Consider the following 15,142-nt stretch of genomic DNA (forward strand, 5'->3'; position numbering starts at 1 on the left):
AAATAGTGAAGGAAAAAATTTCTCCCATATTTTATCACTACTACAGCCCTCCCTTAAACTTCTTCTTGGTGAAGGTATCCATCCACCACAGCAAACGGTGCAGCAGATGTGGAACATTTAATGTGTTTAATAAAATGACATGGTGTTCTGCTTTAACTGTGCATTTGCCATCCTTGTAAAGTAATGAAAAGCTACCTTTTCTGAGAAAGAATGACACCTGTAAAATTGATGTAGGCAGAGCAAAAAAAAGAAAGAAAGCTAGAAAGCAGTCACAAATCTAGAAAATGTCCAAAGAGGGTAAGGTTCAGGAATCTGTGTGCAATTTTTTTTTTTTTTTTTTTGCTTTGGGATAAACTACAGAACCTAGATTTTCAATTTTAAAGAGAGCCAGCATACTAAAAAGTGTCATTTCTCTTTTTTTGTGATTTTTCAAAAATAAAGGAATTTCAAAATTGTTAACAAGTAGCATTTAAATTTATCAATAACAGTTGAAAACATCTGCTAAAGGTAGGAGAATAGAAAAAATGTAAACCATTGTAAAGACCGCTCTGAAATTCAGTTCAAACATTAACTCAGCCAAGGCCAAGCACAGGATGCTGCTGAGAGAACTAAGGAGCTAATGTTTTATGCATATGAAGTAGTTTAAGAACTTTCCAAGAAAATGTGTCTATTACAGCACCAATGATAACAAGAGCTCTGAGAAAAAAAATATCAAAGGAATAACAGACATCTGAGAAGGCTTCATGGAGAGGACTACCCTAAACTAACTAACCTGATGATAAATTAAGTGGAATTTCAATCATCAAGTAAGAGAGAGGGAAGAATACATTCTAGATGTGGGAATAGCCCAATAGGAAGTAATTAATACTACCTGTTTCAGGCCCAAATTTTGCCAGAATAGATAATAATAGACAAGGCTTCCTTTCACTTGTGAGGAGAGATTAAATTGAGTAAGTATAAAGAATTACATAATATTAAATATTAGAGAGAGTATTAAAACATTTTATATGTTGTATTAATCTGTTCTCACACTGCTATAAAGGACCACCTAAGTCTGGGTACTTTACGAAGAGAAGAGTTTTAATTGACTCACAGTTCTGCAGGGTTAACAGGATGCATAACTGGGAGGGGGGTGCTCAGGAAACTTGCAATCATGGTGGAAGGTGATGGGGAAGCAAGCACCTTCTTCACATGGTGGCAGGAAAGAGACTGAAGGGGAAGTAGTGCCACACACTTTTAAACCATCCAGATCTCATGATCACAAGAACAGCAAGGGGAGAATCGCCCCCATGATCCAATCATCTCCCAGCAGGCCCCTCATGTAATTTGACATGAGCTTTGGGTGGGGACACAAATCCAAACTATCTCAGTCCCTGTTGGCCCCTCCTAAATCTCATGTCCTTCTCACATTGCAAAATATAATTATTTATTTTCAACAGTCCCCTAGTCTTCACTCATTACAGCATTAACTCAAAAGTTCACAGTTCTCATCTGAGACAAGATAAGTTCCTGTTGCCTATGAGCCTGTAAAATAAAAAACAAGTTAGGTACTTCCAAGGTACAATGGGGGTACAGGCATTGGGTAAATGCTCCAATTCCAAATGAGAGAAATTGGCCAAAACCCAAGGGTTACAGGCCCCATGCAATTCAGAAACCTAGCAGGTCAGTCATTAAATCTTAAAGTTTCAAATAAATCTCCTTTGACTCCATGTCTCATATGCACGGCATGTTGATGCAAGGGATGGGCTTCCACAGCCTTGGGCATCTCTGCCCCTGCGACTCTGCAGGGTATAACCCCTGCAGCTGCTTTCACAAGCTGGTGTTGAGTGCCTGTGGCTTTTCCAGACGCATAGTGAAAGTTTTAGGTGGTTCTACCATTCTGGGGTCTGGAGGACAGTGCAGTGACCCTCTTCTCACATTTCCACTATGCAGTATCCCGCTGTGTCAGGGCTTCAACCCCACATTTCCCCTCTGCCCTCCCTTAGTAGAGGTTCTCCATGAGGGCTCCACCCCTGCAGCAGACTTCCACCTGGATATCCAGCCATTTTCATACATTCTCTGAAATCCAAGTGGAGGTTCCCAAGCTTCAACTCTTGCTTTCTGTGCACCTACAGGCCCAACACCAAGTGGAAGCCACAAAGACGTGGGGCTTGCACACTCTGAAGCCACAAGTCAAGCTATACATTGGACCCTTTTAGCCACAGCTGGAGCTGGAGTGGCTGGGACTCAGGATGCCATGTCCTGAGGCTACAAAGAGCATCTGGGTCCTGGGCTTGGCCCATAAAACCATCTCTCCCTCCTAGGCCTCTGGGCCTGTGATGGGAGGGTCTGCCTTGAAGGTCTCTGAAATGCTCTGGAGACATTTTCCCTATTGTCTTGGTTATTAACATTTGGCTCCTCTTTACTTCTGAGTAAGTATAAAGAATTTCTGCAGCACGCTTAAATTTCTCCCTAGCAAATAGGTTTTTCTTTTCTGCTACATGGCCAGTCTGCAAATTTTGTAAACTTTTATGCTCCACTTCTTTTGTAAGTAGAAGTTCCAGGTGCAGATATGAGCAAACACTTTTAGAAACAGCCACGTCACATCTTGAATACTTCGCTGTTTAGAAATTTATTCCTCCAGTTACCCTAAATCATCTCTCTCAAATTCAAAGCTCCACAGATCCCTAGAACAAGGGCAAACTGCTGCCAGTCTTTTTGCTAAAGTATAGCAAGAGTTACCCTTACTCCAGTTCCCAATAAGTGCCTCATCTCCATCTGGAACTACCTCAGCCTTGACTTCATTGTCCATATCATTACCAGCATTTTGGTTAAAACTATTCAACAAATTTCTAGGAAATTCCAGACTTTCCCACATATTCCTATCTTCTCCCGAGCCCTTCAAACTGCTTCAACCTCCATCTGTTGCCCAGTTCCAGAGTTGAGTTGCTTCCACATTTTCAGTATCTTTATAGCAGTACCCCACTCCTGGTACAAATTTTCTTTATTAGTTCCTTATTACACTGCTATAAAGAACTACCTAAGACTGGCTAATTTATAAAGAAAAGAGGTTTAATTGACTCATCGTTCAGTGGGCTTAACAGGGAGCATGACTGGGAGGCCTCAGGAAACTTACAATCATGGTGGAAGGCAAGGGGGAATCAAGCATCTTCTTCTCATGGTGGCAGAAGAGAGAGTGAAGGGGGAAGTGCCACACACTTTTAAACAACCAGATCTCATGAGAACTTATTCGCTATCACAAGAACAGCAAAGGGGATGTTTGTCCCCATGATTCTGTTGTCTCCCACCAGGCCCTACCTTCAACACGTGGAGATTACAATTCAACATGAAATTTGGGTGTGGAGACAGAGCCAAACCATATCATATGTGATAACAAAAATGACAAAACACCTCTGAACAGATTGTATTAAACACTGAATCAGTATTATCTCATGTAAACCAAATGTCAATTATGGAAAAACATGTAGTAATATTATCTCCATATTACATATTAGACAATTTAAGTAGTTTAGTAGTATGATTGATATCAGAAGAGATAATATTTATATATAATATTATCTATCAGGATTTGTGATTCCAAAGTCCATGCTGTTAATGAATATATTTCATTGCCTCATTAGAATTTTATGTATTTTATATAATGCATATCCTTGGTCTCCAAAAATATTTAAGTAAAGAGAATTAAAATCTGTTTTGTTTATTATAATTTATGTAAAAAAAAAGAAGTATTTTCTCTAATGTTGAATGGAGGTGGAAGGAGTGCTAAAAGAAATTGGTAGAATGATTAAAGAATTGGCTGGAGCTATATGCAAGCAGCAGCTCAGGAGTGGTGCAGGGTTTTATAAGTTAGGGGATCTTCTCCAAATGGTATAGGGAAATATACCATTGGAATATCATCTGCAAGTGATGTAATCAGATGTGTTTTTTAAAAACATGCTCTGGTTGTAGTGAAGAGAATGGTTCAGGGACGATGTCAGTGGGAACACAATTATTGAAGGATTTCAAGTGCAAAGTAATATTGTCTTGAACTAGGAGACAGAAATAACAGGACTTGATGACTGAGTCAAGATGAGACCTACATGTGTGGCTTGAACAATAGAGAAACAGTAAATCTACATACAGAATCAGGAATCACAAAAGCACTGGGAGAAAAGATGAGCTCAGTTTGGGATGTTTGAAATGCTTTTATGGTATTCAAGAGGAAATGTCTAATGGTTGAAGATATTGATCTGATTCTAAGAAATGAGATCTCACCTGGATCAAAATTTGTGATTAGTTAAAGCCATAGGCATAAATGTGCAGAGTAAGAAAGGAAGGGGCATTAAGACAGAATCCTGAAAAACACCAACCTTTCTACAATAAAGAAAGAAGAAAATGTAGAAGAGGAATGGAGTGACTCTAGAGACAAGGCAAGAGTTTATGGAGTAGTTAAAACTATAGAAACAGAGGTACAGAGGTTTCCTTTTTGTTTTTTCAAGATGGAAAAACTGATCACTAGTGTTAAATGCTGATGAGAGCATCAGTCAGATGAAGAAGACAGTGACCATTGAATCAGCACCTGAAGATGTTACTATTTATGCATTTTAAAAGGATTAGAGGCCAAATTATAACGGATTTAAAGGTTAGTTAAAAACAGCAACAAAAAGTAGAGCTAGTGTATATAAATTAGTGATTTCTAAAAACGAGAGCTGGTGCCTAATCAGAGGAAAACTAAAAACGTTATAGTTTTAATTATGCTAAATTATGTTACAAAATTATTACAGCAGGATAATATTTTCTACATTTTTATGCTGAAATACATTTCTTTTATAAAATAATGGTCATAGAAGATAGGAGTAGTTGTTTTCATATATTATTTCTAGTTAAATCTGTATACCTATTAGGCTATTCCAAAATCTGAAACCTACTGTTGGTGCTAATTAAACTGCTTGATTCTAAAGGGATGGGTGTCCAAAAGAATGTTGCAGCAGCCCCTGATGGAGAGAGAGAAGGTAGAGTAAAGGGGAATGTAACTCATCTGGCAAAGGCATTTGCTTCACTCTGAGTTTAGAGAGCAGTTCTGAACGGTCAGCAGAGAAGTATTTGCATTTCGTCTTTGGCAGTTTCATTATGTTGTCAATTATTATAGTACAATGTTCTAAGAGGAGTTTCATCATGCATTCAAATTGGAGAGAAGAATCATTTAGCCACCACAACAAATTGAGCTCAGCAGGCTTCATTTCAGGAATTTCTGTGGTGTCAAGTGGTCAGTCCTTTTTTTTTTTTTTTTTTTTTTTTGAGACGGAGTCTCTCTCTGTCGCCCAGGCTGGAGTGCTGTGGCCGGATCTCAGCTCACTGCAAGCTCTGCCTCCCGGGTTTACGCCATTCTCCTGCCTCAGCCTCCGAGTAGCTGGGATTACAGGCGCCCGCCACCTTGCCCGGCTAGTTTTTTGTATTTTTTAGTAGAGACGGGGTTTCACCGGGTTAGCCAGGATGGTCTCGATCTCCTGACCTTGTGATCCACCCGTCTCGGCCTCCCAAAGTGCTGGGATTACAGGCTTGAGCCACCGCACCCGGCCGGTCAGTCCTTAATTTTAATTTCTAGATATATGAGATGCAAATTGCACGATCTTTTCTCCTCTGATAGTCAAAGCAAATGGCTCCAATTACATTCTAACATACCCTTAACTGGGAGGTAAATAACATTATCAGCTTGGGATGTGATAGGATGAATCACAAAGAAAAGATTAATTATCTTGTAAAGGTATTGTATTATCTTAATTGTTCACATCACTCAAGCTTTTCTAATTAGAAAAGTAAATACCAGCCAAGGCAGGTTTTGCCCTTGCACAATGAAAGAAATAAAGGCTGAACATTTGCATGAATTATAACTTTTCAAATATTTAAACTTAATAAGGCCAATCATCAGTCTATACCTGTTTTCGTGTCACCAGCCTTCTCAAAGATCAATCGTGGTTCTTTTATGAAAAGCAACTAATACAATCCACTATTAAATAATACAAATACTTCCATATATTGATGCTACAAGCAAGCCTACCCATCCACATCCCCATTATCCAGTCTTGTTCATTGATTTCAAAATCTAAAATCCTTTTCTTTATCAAATCCATTCTATGTGTCCTTTTAGCCCTGTAGTTTATTTGAAAACCCAGTAGAGATTACACATAATCCCCCAGTTTTCTCTTCCAAGCAGCTGCTGTCATTTCTTGTACAGAACAGTTCCCATTCCATCTTTCTGATTAATGCTTTTTCTCTAGTTAAATTTTTAGTTCTACTAAACAATTAGAATCGGATCCTTCCTCCCAGACCTCTGTCTTACCTGTGAGACACTCATCAGACTCCTGCATGAAGTTGTATTCCACCATAAGGCATGTAATTGACTGACCCTAGGAACACATAAAATATCCTTACTACTTTGAATATTTTTCTTGATAAAGCACCCAGCACATATTAGGTACTCAGAAGTGTTGCTTCCATTAGACCCATTTCCTCTGTCAGTTTCTGGCCTTGGTTTGGAAGCAGTATGATCTAACATTTGAAGAGCAAAAGCATTACATCCATAAGGATCTACAATTGAATCAAATCGGTAAGACTAGTTCTGTAACCTTAGATAGGGTGATAGGGCACTTTACCTCTCTGGGTCTCTTTTCTTATCTGAAAAAATGAGATTAAAAATAATTCCAACCTGTTAAGTTGCTTCTAGGGGGCTAAATGATACCTTGTAGTTATACACTTAGCTCAGTGCCATGCACATAATAAATACTCCATAATTTGGGGCTGTATCATATTGTATGACTATAATCTATAACTTCTCTATTGAAACTCAGTTTGAAAGCTGTTTCTGAGGTTGGAATGAGAAGTGAAAAATTCTTATCATTTAAAAAGGTCATCTGAACCCACCCACATACCAAATGCTTCTCTGGGACCTAATTCTGATGTGTCTCTCTGATTCTTACATCTTCAAAGTGGGATATTTTCAGAGGTCTGATGGGTTGTAACACACTGTTTCCATAGCTGGTTTACCAACTCACTGATCTACAGCATTTCACTTATGGCTCTTCTTTTTTGACAGGATGGCTTGAGGGAGATGATGATCTTAAATGCCAAGAGGATTTTCCATGCAGGCACAGGGGAAGAATTCTGTGAGCATCTGTGCACAACATGCAGAGCAGATTTTGAGGGTGTGCAGCTCCGGTTATGTATTCAGTTAATGGACCCTTGGGCTTCAGGACAGTGTACGGTGGAAGGGAAGAGGGGTTAATTTATCTGGAGCTCAATTTGTGAAGCCAATACTTCAGGCTCATTTACATTTACATTAGCAGGACATCGTTAACAGCGAAGGTGTTGGATGAGATCACAGCTGATTTTATGGATATGATCTCTTTCTAGTCTCCAGTCAGTTGCCTGGAACTGAAGCAAAAAATCATGCAGCCCCGTTTGACCAGCCAGGTCTGTTCCTCTGGTGTGGTCAAGAGTTTCTCCCTTCAATTTCTGTCTCAGTTTTCAATCACTTTTTTTTTTAATGCTAAAACTTCAATGTAGCAAAAGCCATCTAAAAACCTACCTCGATCTTCTCTTATCCCTTCATTGTATATGATAAACATTTAATTGACTCATTTAGAAACTAGGCACAGTCTCTTAAGACCTTTGTTTATTTCTGGCCATTTGTTCCTGGTTCACCTTAAAATAAGGTCTGACATATATGAAGTTGATGCTACTAATCTAGCCATTATGACACTAAATAAGTCATCTAACTTCTTTAAACTTTATTTCATATGTCAGTAAAATGGAAATCTGAATTAACTTATATGTGGCAAGATTGATGTGAGGACTGAACAAAATCATCCATGTGCAAATGTTGGTATCAGTTAACCAATGTGCCTCATATGGATGGGCCCAGACCCTTGATGTCATGCCAGAGAGAATGATTCAAGAGACTTATGTTGATTGAAACATTACTCAACACACACATACACACACACACACACACACACACACACACACACACACACAGCAAAACCATCAAACTCTCCTCAATTTGAGTTTCTGTTCCCCAGCATTTCCTCCTAAGCCCCAATCAGAGTAGACTGGGTGAGGCAATGTGGAAAAACAGTTGCATGACTTAATATGGCGTACTGACTTCAACCAAGACATGGGGAGAAACAGCACAATACCAGGGATACTCCTCTACTGTTTAGGACCAAGTTAATACTTGTATAACTAAGAAAGATTTTTCTCTTCATGACTATTTTTTTAAACCTTTCTTCCAAACTAAAGGTAGAGAAACATGTATCTGCATTCCAAATTACTATTTACTTCATCTGTCTTTGTTGTCTTCATTATGGTGGGGATTAGGTGGTTTCCTATTCTCAGGCCAATCAAAAATGGAGTATGCTTAGTCTGGCCATGAGACAAGTGCCTAGTTCTTCATAATCCAATTCTTACTGTGTTCTTGGCTATACTTGTTCTTATAGTTGAGAGAATGCATACCATTCCAAAGTATTATCTCTCTTTTGTCATATTTCCTTCCTGAGGACTAGAAAGCTAACATAGTTTCTTTCGAAATTATTACATTAACTTCTGCAGGGTCTACCAGCTAATCTTTATGACTCTCTCCTCCTCCTGTACAATAACGACTCATCATCGCATTGGTACTTTTCACTCAACTCATCATCACACTGGCACTTCTCACTCAACCTTTAGCACAATGCCTGACACTCTGTATGCTTTCAACAAAGGATAGACAGTATTACTGTTACCAACCTGTTTCAGACACTATCCAAGGTGTTGCTAATATCAAAAATGAATAATGCAGTAAATTGTTCACAGGGAGATCAGTTTTTTTTTAAGATTGTGATTAAATCATGTTTCCATTATTGTCAGTGACTTTTACCTAAAAACTCTTATCTTTTCTTTCCCAATCTCCCTTGGATGCAATGACAAGCATATCACAATTCCTGGCTAATGCTGTTGGATGATGTTTGTAAACAATGAACTGAGCTCCAGTGGTGAAACTTTCTAATACGTTCACTCAATGCTCCTCTTCTTAGCCCACAGAAGGTTAAATCTTGTTTGCACGACAAGGAAACAGAATGTAATATAAACTTTCAATATAGAGACTCTACAGAGCTAAGAGGGGCAGATGACTAAATGGTCAGTCATATTCTTGCCAGCCTTTGCCCCACATTTCCAAATGAAGAGAGCTGTAGCTTGAAATAAATATTCAAGTATAGCATGGTCAAGTCTCTTGTATATGAAACATTCTTCAAGACTTGAAAATGAGCATTTTCCCAATAAGGCTAAGGAGCCTTAATCTAGAAAAGTAAATGTGACACACTGTGCTCATTTTACCAGACTGAAATCTCGTTGAGAGAGAGGATCAGGTCTGCCATGCGCATTCCTTTAACCCATCATCTTACACAATGCCTAACATAGAATCCACGCTCAATAAATACTTATTAAAATAATAAAATCATTTTGTGATCAATTTATCACTTTGGAAAAAGCTGTGTAGCAAGAAAATTTAAAAGCAGTAGGAAATTGATTTGCAAGATTAAGAAAAGGCTATTCTGAAAACAATTTTTAAAAAAAAGGTTAAATGCAAACTAAGAATAAATCTATACTGTCACTCCTCCATAAATCCATATTTGTTGTTGTCTTCAATTGATGGTAATTACTTGCCAAGTTTACAGGTGTTAACTAATGAAGAGGAAGAACTGAAATGCTGACTTGAGAAGATTTCAAAAAGTTGGGGGAGTTACTCTGCCTTAGTTCTTTACGTTACAGAAATCTTGTTCAAACCCATCCACCAACCCTTCATTCAAATGTCACTTTCCTGATTGCTTTTGTTATGTGCCATTGAGTCATAGAGATTTCACAGCTGACTAATGCAGTGGCAAGGTGATAAATCATAACCACCAAATAACGTCAGAGATATTACAAATGATAGACAGCATTTCAGAGGACTGCCTGTGGGAAACCAGGCATTTATTTTCACTTTGTACCAACTTCTAACTAGTCTAAAGTTGACAGTGGGAGTTGTCAGAAAGGTAAGAAGTTGTTGCTAGCACAATGTTATTTAGGCACACAGAGATGACTTGTTAAAAGTAAAAAAATTAGTTTCTTCGTTGTTCTACCAAATTAAAATTAAAGTCAGGAAATATGAATTTGAAGAGAAAGCAAAAACAATAAGTTCAGGCCTTTAGTTAGGGAAATAATTTTTGCCTTTTTATAGGGATACTTCATATATTTTCCTTACTAAAATGAAAAAAATATGAAAATAGAGACTTTTCTTTCCATGAATAAATCTATATACCTGAATCATCACTTTGGGCTCAGTTTATCTTAGTATGATATCATTGCAGCATGAGGATTGTAATAAATTCTGAAATAGCATTCAAATTAAGAGCAAATATTTAATAAAAACACCAAATAGGTTTAATGCCTCATTAAGATTATACACTAGTTGTATCTCCAATAAGCATTTGCTGTACATACTTCACATAGTAACTTAGCAATAATGATGCTTTCCTCATCCGAGGCTTCTAAAATTGAATTTAATCAACACTGATAAAATTACTCTGCTATTTAAGGGAAAAAATGGCTTCTCATTTCATGCAGAATTAGTCATGATTATGTAATATTCCAAAACCTGATGGATTCACTTGTAACTTGAAATTACAAATACATTTAAGCCCACACAGCATCTAGGAGGCAAGGCAATTTCAAGAAGAACACACAAGTAGATTCTCTGTGTCTTTATAATCTTCATATAATTGTAGAGAGAGAACTGGGCTTGTGTAAATTTCAAAACAATGGTTTTAGCTGTACAAGGATTTTTGTTTGCTTTATTAGCTCTTCCCAAAATGTGTGGTTTTCTAACATAAACTTTTAAAAGTTTAAAATATCTGTGATGTAACACACTTTTTTTTTGTTTTTGTTTTTGTTTTGTTTTGTTTTGTTTTTGAGATAGAGTCTCACTCTTTTGCCCATGCTGGAGTGAAGTGGTATGATCTCGGCTCACTGCAACCTCTGCCTCCGGCTGGGTTCAAGTGATTCTCCTGTGTCAGCCTCCTGAGTAGCTGGGATTACAGCCATTTGCCACCACACCTGGCTAATTTTTGTATTTTTAGTAGAGACGGGTTTTCACCATGTTGGCTAGGCTGCTCTCGAACTCCTGACCTCAGGTGATCCACCCACTTCAGCCTTCCAAAGTGCTAGGATTACAGGTGTGAGCCACTGTGCCTGGTCTAAACATCTTTTATTCAGAAGTTACATACGTTGTCTCTAAAAACAATGGGCAGAAAAAGTCAAACTAAGGAACCTGAGACAAAAACAAAAGTATCATTTCATCACCTCCAAACTCACAACCCTTCAGAAAGGGAGGAAGAAGAAGAAGAGGCGAGCTATTTTGCAACTAAGAATATCTCATTAAAGCCACTTGAAGCTTTTACAGTAATATTACATTATCTCTGGTGGACCCTTAGAGGAACACAAGCACATACAAATATATTCCCATTCTCTTAAGAACTGTGCCAAGAAAGAAAAGCTGAGAAGGCATCTTCCTCAAAATTCTGAAGGGAAACTACCCTTTAAGTAGGCACTTTTGGTGCACTATGCATTAAAGTGTTTTAATAGCATCCATTTATCATTTTAACAGCAAGCATTTACTAAAAGGTGTATGACCAGGTGCAAAGAAGAAAGCACATAATGTATCCTCAGGCTTAAATTTTCAAAAGACAATGTGAAGTTATGTCAGAAATGAGAACTGCTGTTCTTTTCCTTGTATTTGCCTAAAGCATGTGATTTTCAAGGCTCAGCTCTATAGGAGACAAAACTTTTGGTAAGAACACTATCAATTGTCTTTTATTTGAGGAGACGATTGAAACGAGGCCTCATCACGTCATGTTAACCTTCTGGTTAACAAGGCTGGAAACCTTTTGACCATGGGCCGCCATGACAACGTAGTAAATGTAGTAATGATAACAACAGACATTGTGAAGAAAATCAGAATTTACTTACCACTTTCACATAAATTGTCTGAAACTGTTCTTCTAAGAATCCTATAGATATAGACCTTATCCCTATTTCACACGGGCAACATGAAAAATGTTGACTTATTGCCTAGTGGTGTATGGAACATATTCAAAATCATTCTTGCCCGGCAACCAAAATAATTTAAAACCACTTACCTCTGTGGTCCCTCAAGAAATAGTAGAGATAATCCCATTGATAAATTTCAGCAAAACTTCAAAATCTGCTTTCCTACACTACCCCATTGTATTAGGAGTATCCTATGCATTGGCGATTCATTGCAGTAAGATAACATTACTGCTCCTGAATACATAAATAATAATCTTTCTCTAATTCTTTTCTACTCTCTCTCACACGCACATACAGCCTATCAAAGTATATTATTTTCATGTTTTCAGTATTTTTTTTTGCTTTCAGCCAATGAAATCAAGCCTTTCATTGTATATCTTAGTGAATAGTTTTGACCCACGTGTCAACACTTAACAAGTATCCCATAGGCTTGGCTCCTCTGAACATGGAAAAGGCAGAATATCACATTGTATTTTGAAACACAAGTTTGCAGCAGCTCAGAGTTTTCAAGAAAATTGTAAAAGAGCAAAATGGTAAATATCAGCAGACAGGAATGGATTACGTAAAAATATAAGGAAAGATCTCATTAAGCATTAGTTGAGTCTAGGAGAGTAAACCAATATTTAATTTGGTGATTATTGTAAGAAAATGAAACAAGAAACCATATATGACTTCAGAGTTATTGCCAATGAAGAATCCAAAAACGCATTTCCATATGTCATGTGGTCATAAAACAATTCCTAGGAGACCTTTATGGCTTACAATTTGCAGATCCCAAAGCTAATGTATCATGTAAGGCTGAATAGCTACTCTAGATTATTGAGAACAGGAGTTGCAAACTTTTTTTTTTTCAAGGGCAGATAGTAACTATTTTACACTTGTGAGACAGATCTCTGTCACACTTATAAAACTTTGCCATTGTAGCCAGAAATCAACACAGGTCATACTTACATGAATACGTTTGACCTTGTTTCAATAAAACATTACATACAGAAAGGAAGTACTGCCAATCCATGCCATAGATTAAAATTGTTGTGGTTTTGGTGTGTTAATTTTTTATTTGCATTATGCTCACTACTCAGATTCTGTACACAAAAGCAGTGTCTGAACTGCTCCCATTTATATTTACTTCTGGAATCAGGAGAGGACAGAAAGATCTCAAATATGATTGTGTAGTACCTTATTTTTTGTCACTGACTTTCACACTTGAGGGACCTGAGGCTAGTTTAGTAAGGGCACTCCTAGATTCTAAGCATGTTTCTCTGTCTTCAAGGTTCACTCTCTTTCCTTCCAGCACATGAAATGTGAAATGTATTGTTGGAGGCTTCTACAACTTGTCTTCTTGTTCTGAGAGTTTCTGTAACTGCAGATAACCTATTTGATCATCCCTTGGTATAGTTCCAGCTAATTTCTATAAAGGAGTTAATGGGTGATACCATTTGTTATTACACATTTGAGTATATTTTTCTTATCAAAAGGAGACTCTCAAGATTGGAATGTCTTGAATATACAAAGGAGTACATCTCTAATTGTATATTAAATACACCATGTCAGGAATTGGACAAGAGATTTCAGAAGCTTACACAATCAATCACACTTTGTAAGCCTTCTTTATCTACTCATAAGTAATGCTTGATAACATCTTTCTACTCTTTTTTTCTCTATCCTATTTCTGTTTCTGGAACTTGCATAATGTAACCATACTTGCCCGAGGCATCTTTCCCTGTGTCTGCCCTGTGCTGTCATGCCACAGTCTGTATTGCTTTTGGAAATGGGAAGCTGTTATTAAGGCCTCTGACTCAACACTGGGAAACTTCAGTGATTCTTTTCTTGACTTTGAGATAAAAGAAAGACCACATTCCTTCTTCTACCCCTAGTCTAGTTCTGTCCTGAACTTTGTCACTAAGACCCCAGCTTACAAAACTTTGCCCCTCTCATGAAATGCCAATACTAGAAGAAAAAAGTAACATGAAAAGGCAGTACCGAGAGTAATTTATTTTATTCTCTAGTCTCACTATATGGTGCTAAGAATGGAAAATTTTATAGAAAAGAGGTAATAAAGGAGATGAAAGATATCAGCGTCATTCTGATAAGCCCAGTTGTCTTGGAATCGTGAATACAGAAGATAAAAAAGAAATGCATGTTTCTGTTAAATACTGTTAACACAAATGTATAATTCACACAACCAGATGCAGCTGTGACTTCTTGGCTGTAAAAACAGAAGTTAGAATGCATGTATTGGGACAGCCAAAGAGTCCAGGAATGTGAAGCCACACACAAAATATTCCCTTATATGTTTCACTTACACTCAGAAACAGATGTGCACCTCTCTGTCATCCATGTTTTTAAACACAAATAAGAAAGCTGCTAGACAAGGACACAGACCCAAACTAAAAAGTCATTTCCCAGCAAGTGACGCAGCAATCTCTACTTTGACTTTGACTTTAGCTCCACAGCTGTGGTGAAACTCACATTATGGCTACAGGAAGGAAATTGTTCCCAGGTGAGAAGTAAATTATCTAGCTTGGCACAAAAATGTTGAAAAGGCAAATTCCACCTGCTTTTCTCTAGGCAAGATATTTTTGTTCAAATATCTTCCTGCCACCTCCTCAAGTAGTCTCCCCCATGTCCAGTTTATATCCCGTTTCTGGAAATAATTTCAGTTTTGCATTCTTTATACACATAGACATGTTTATGTGTGGAAATGCATGAGAAACCTTAGGGCCACAGCACACACTTTCTAATTCGCTAAAGAGAGAGTTTCAGAAAACCTCAAATGCAGATGCCTTGATTTATCAATTCTCCCATTAATTCATGGATTCATTCATTTCTTCTTTTATTTGACAAATGAGTCCCAAGTGCCCGTGTTGTGACAGGCACTATTTTAAGCTCTGGGATTATAGCACTGACAGATGAGGTCAATGTTCTTGTTATCATACAAGAAAACAGATAAAAGATCACGTAAATAATAAATAAATAGACACACGCTTTCCTATTTATTTCACACTTAGCCTGTATCCAGCATTTATGAAAACAATTT

Source organism: Macaca nemestrina, chromosome 6 (genome assembly GCF_043159975.1).
Source record: "Macaca nemestrina isolate mMacNem1 chromosome 6, mMacNem.hap1, whole genome shotgun sequence".
NCBI classification, from domain to species: Eukaryota; Metazoa; Chordata; class Mammalia; order Primates; family Cercopithecidae; genus Macaca; species Macaca nemestrina.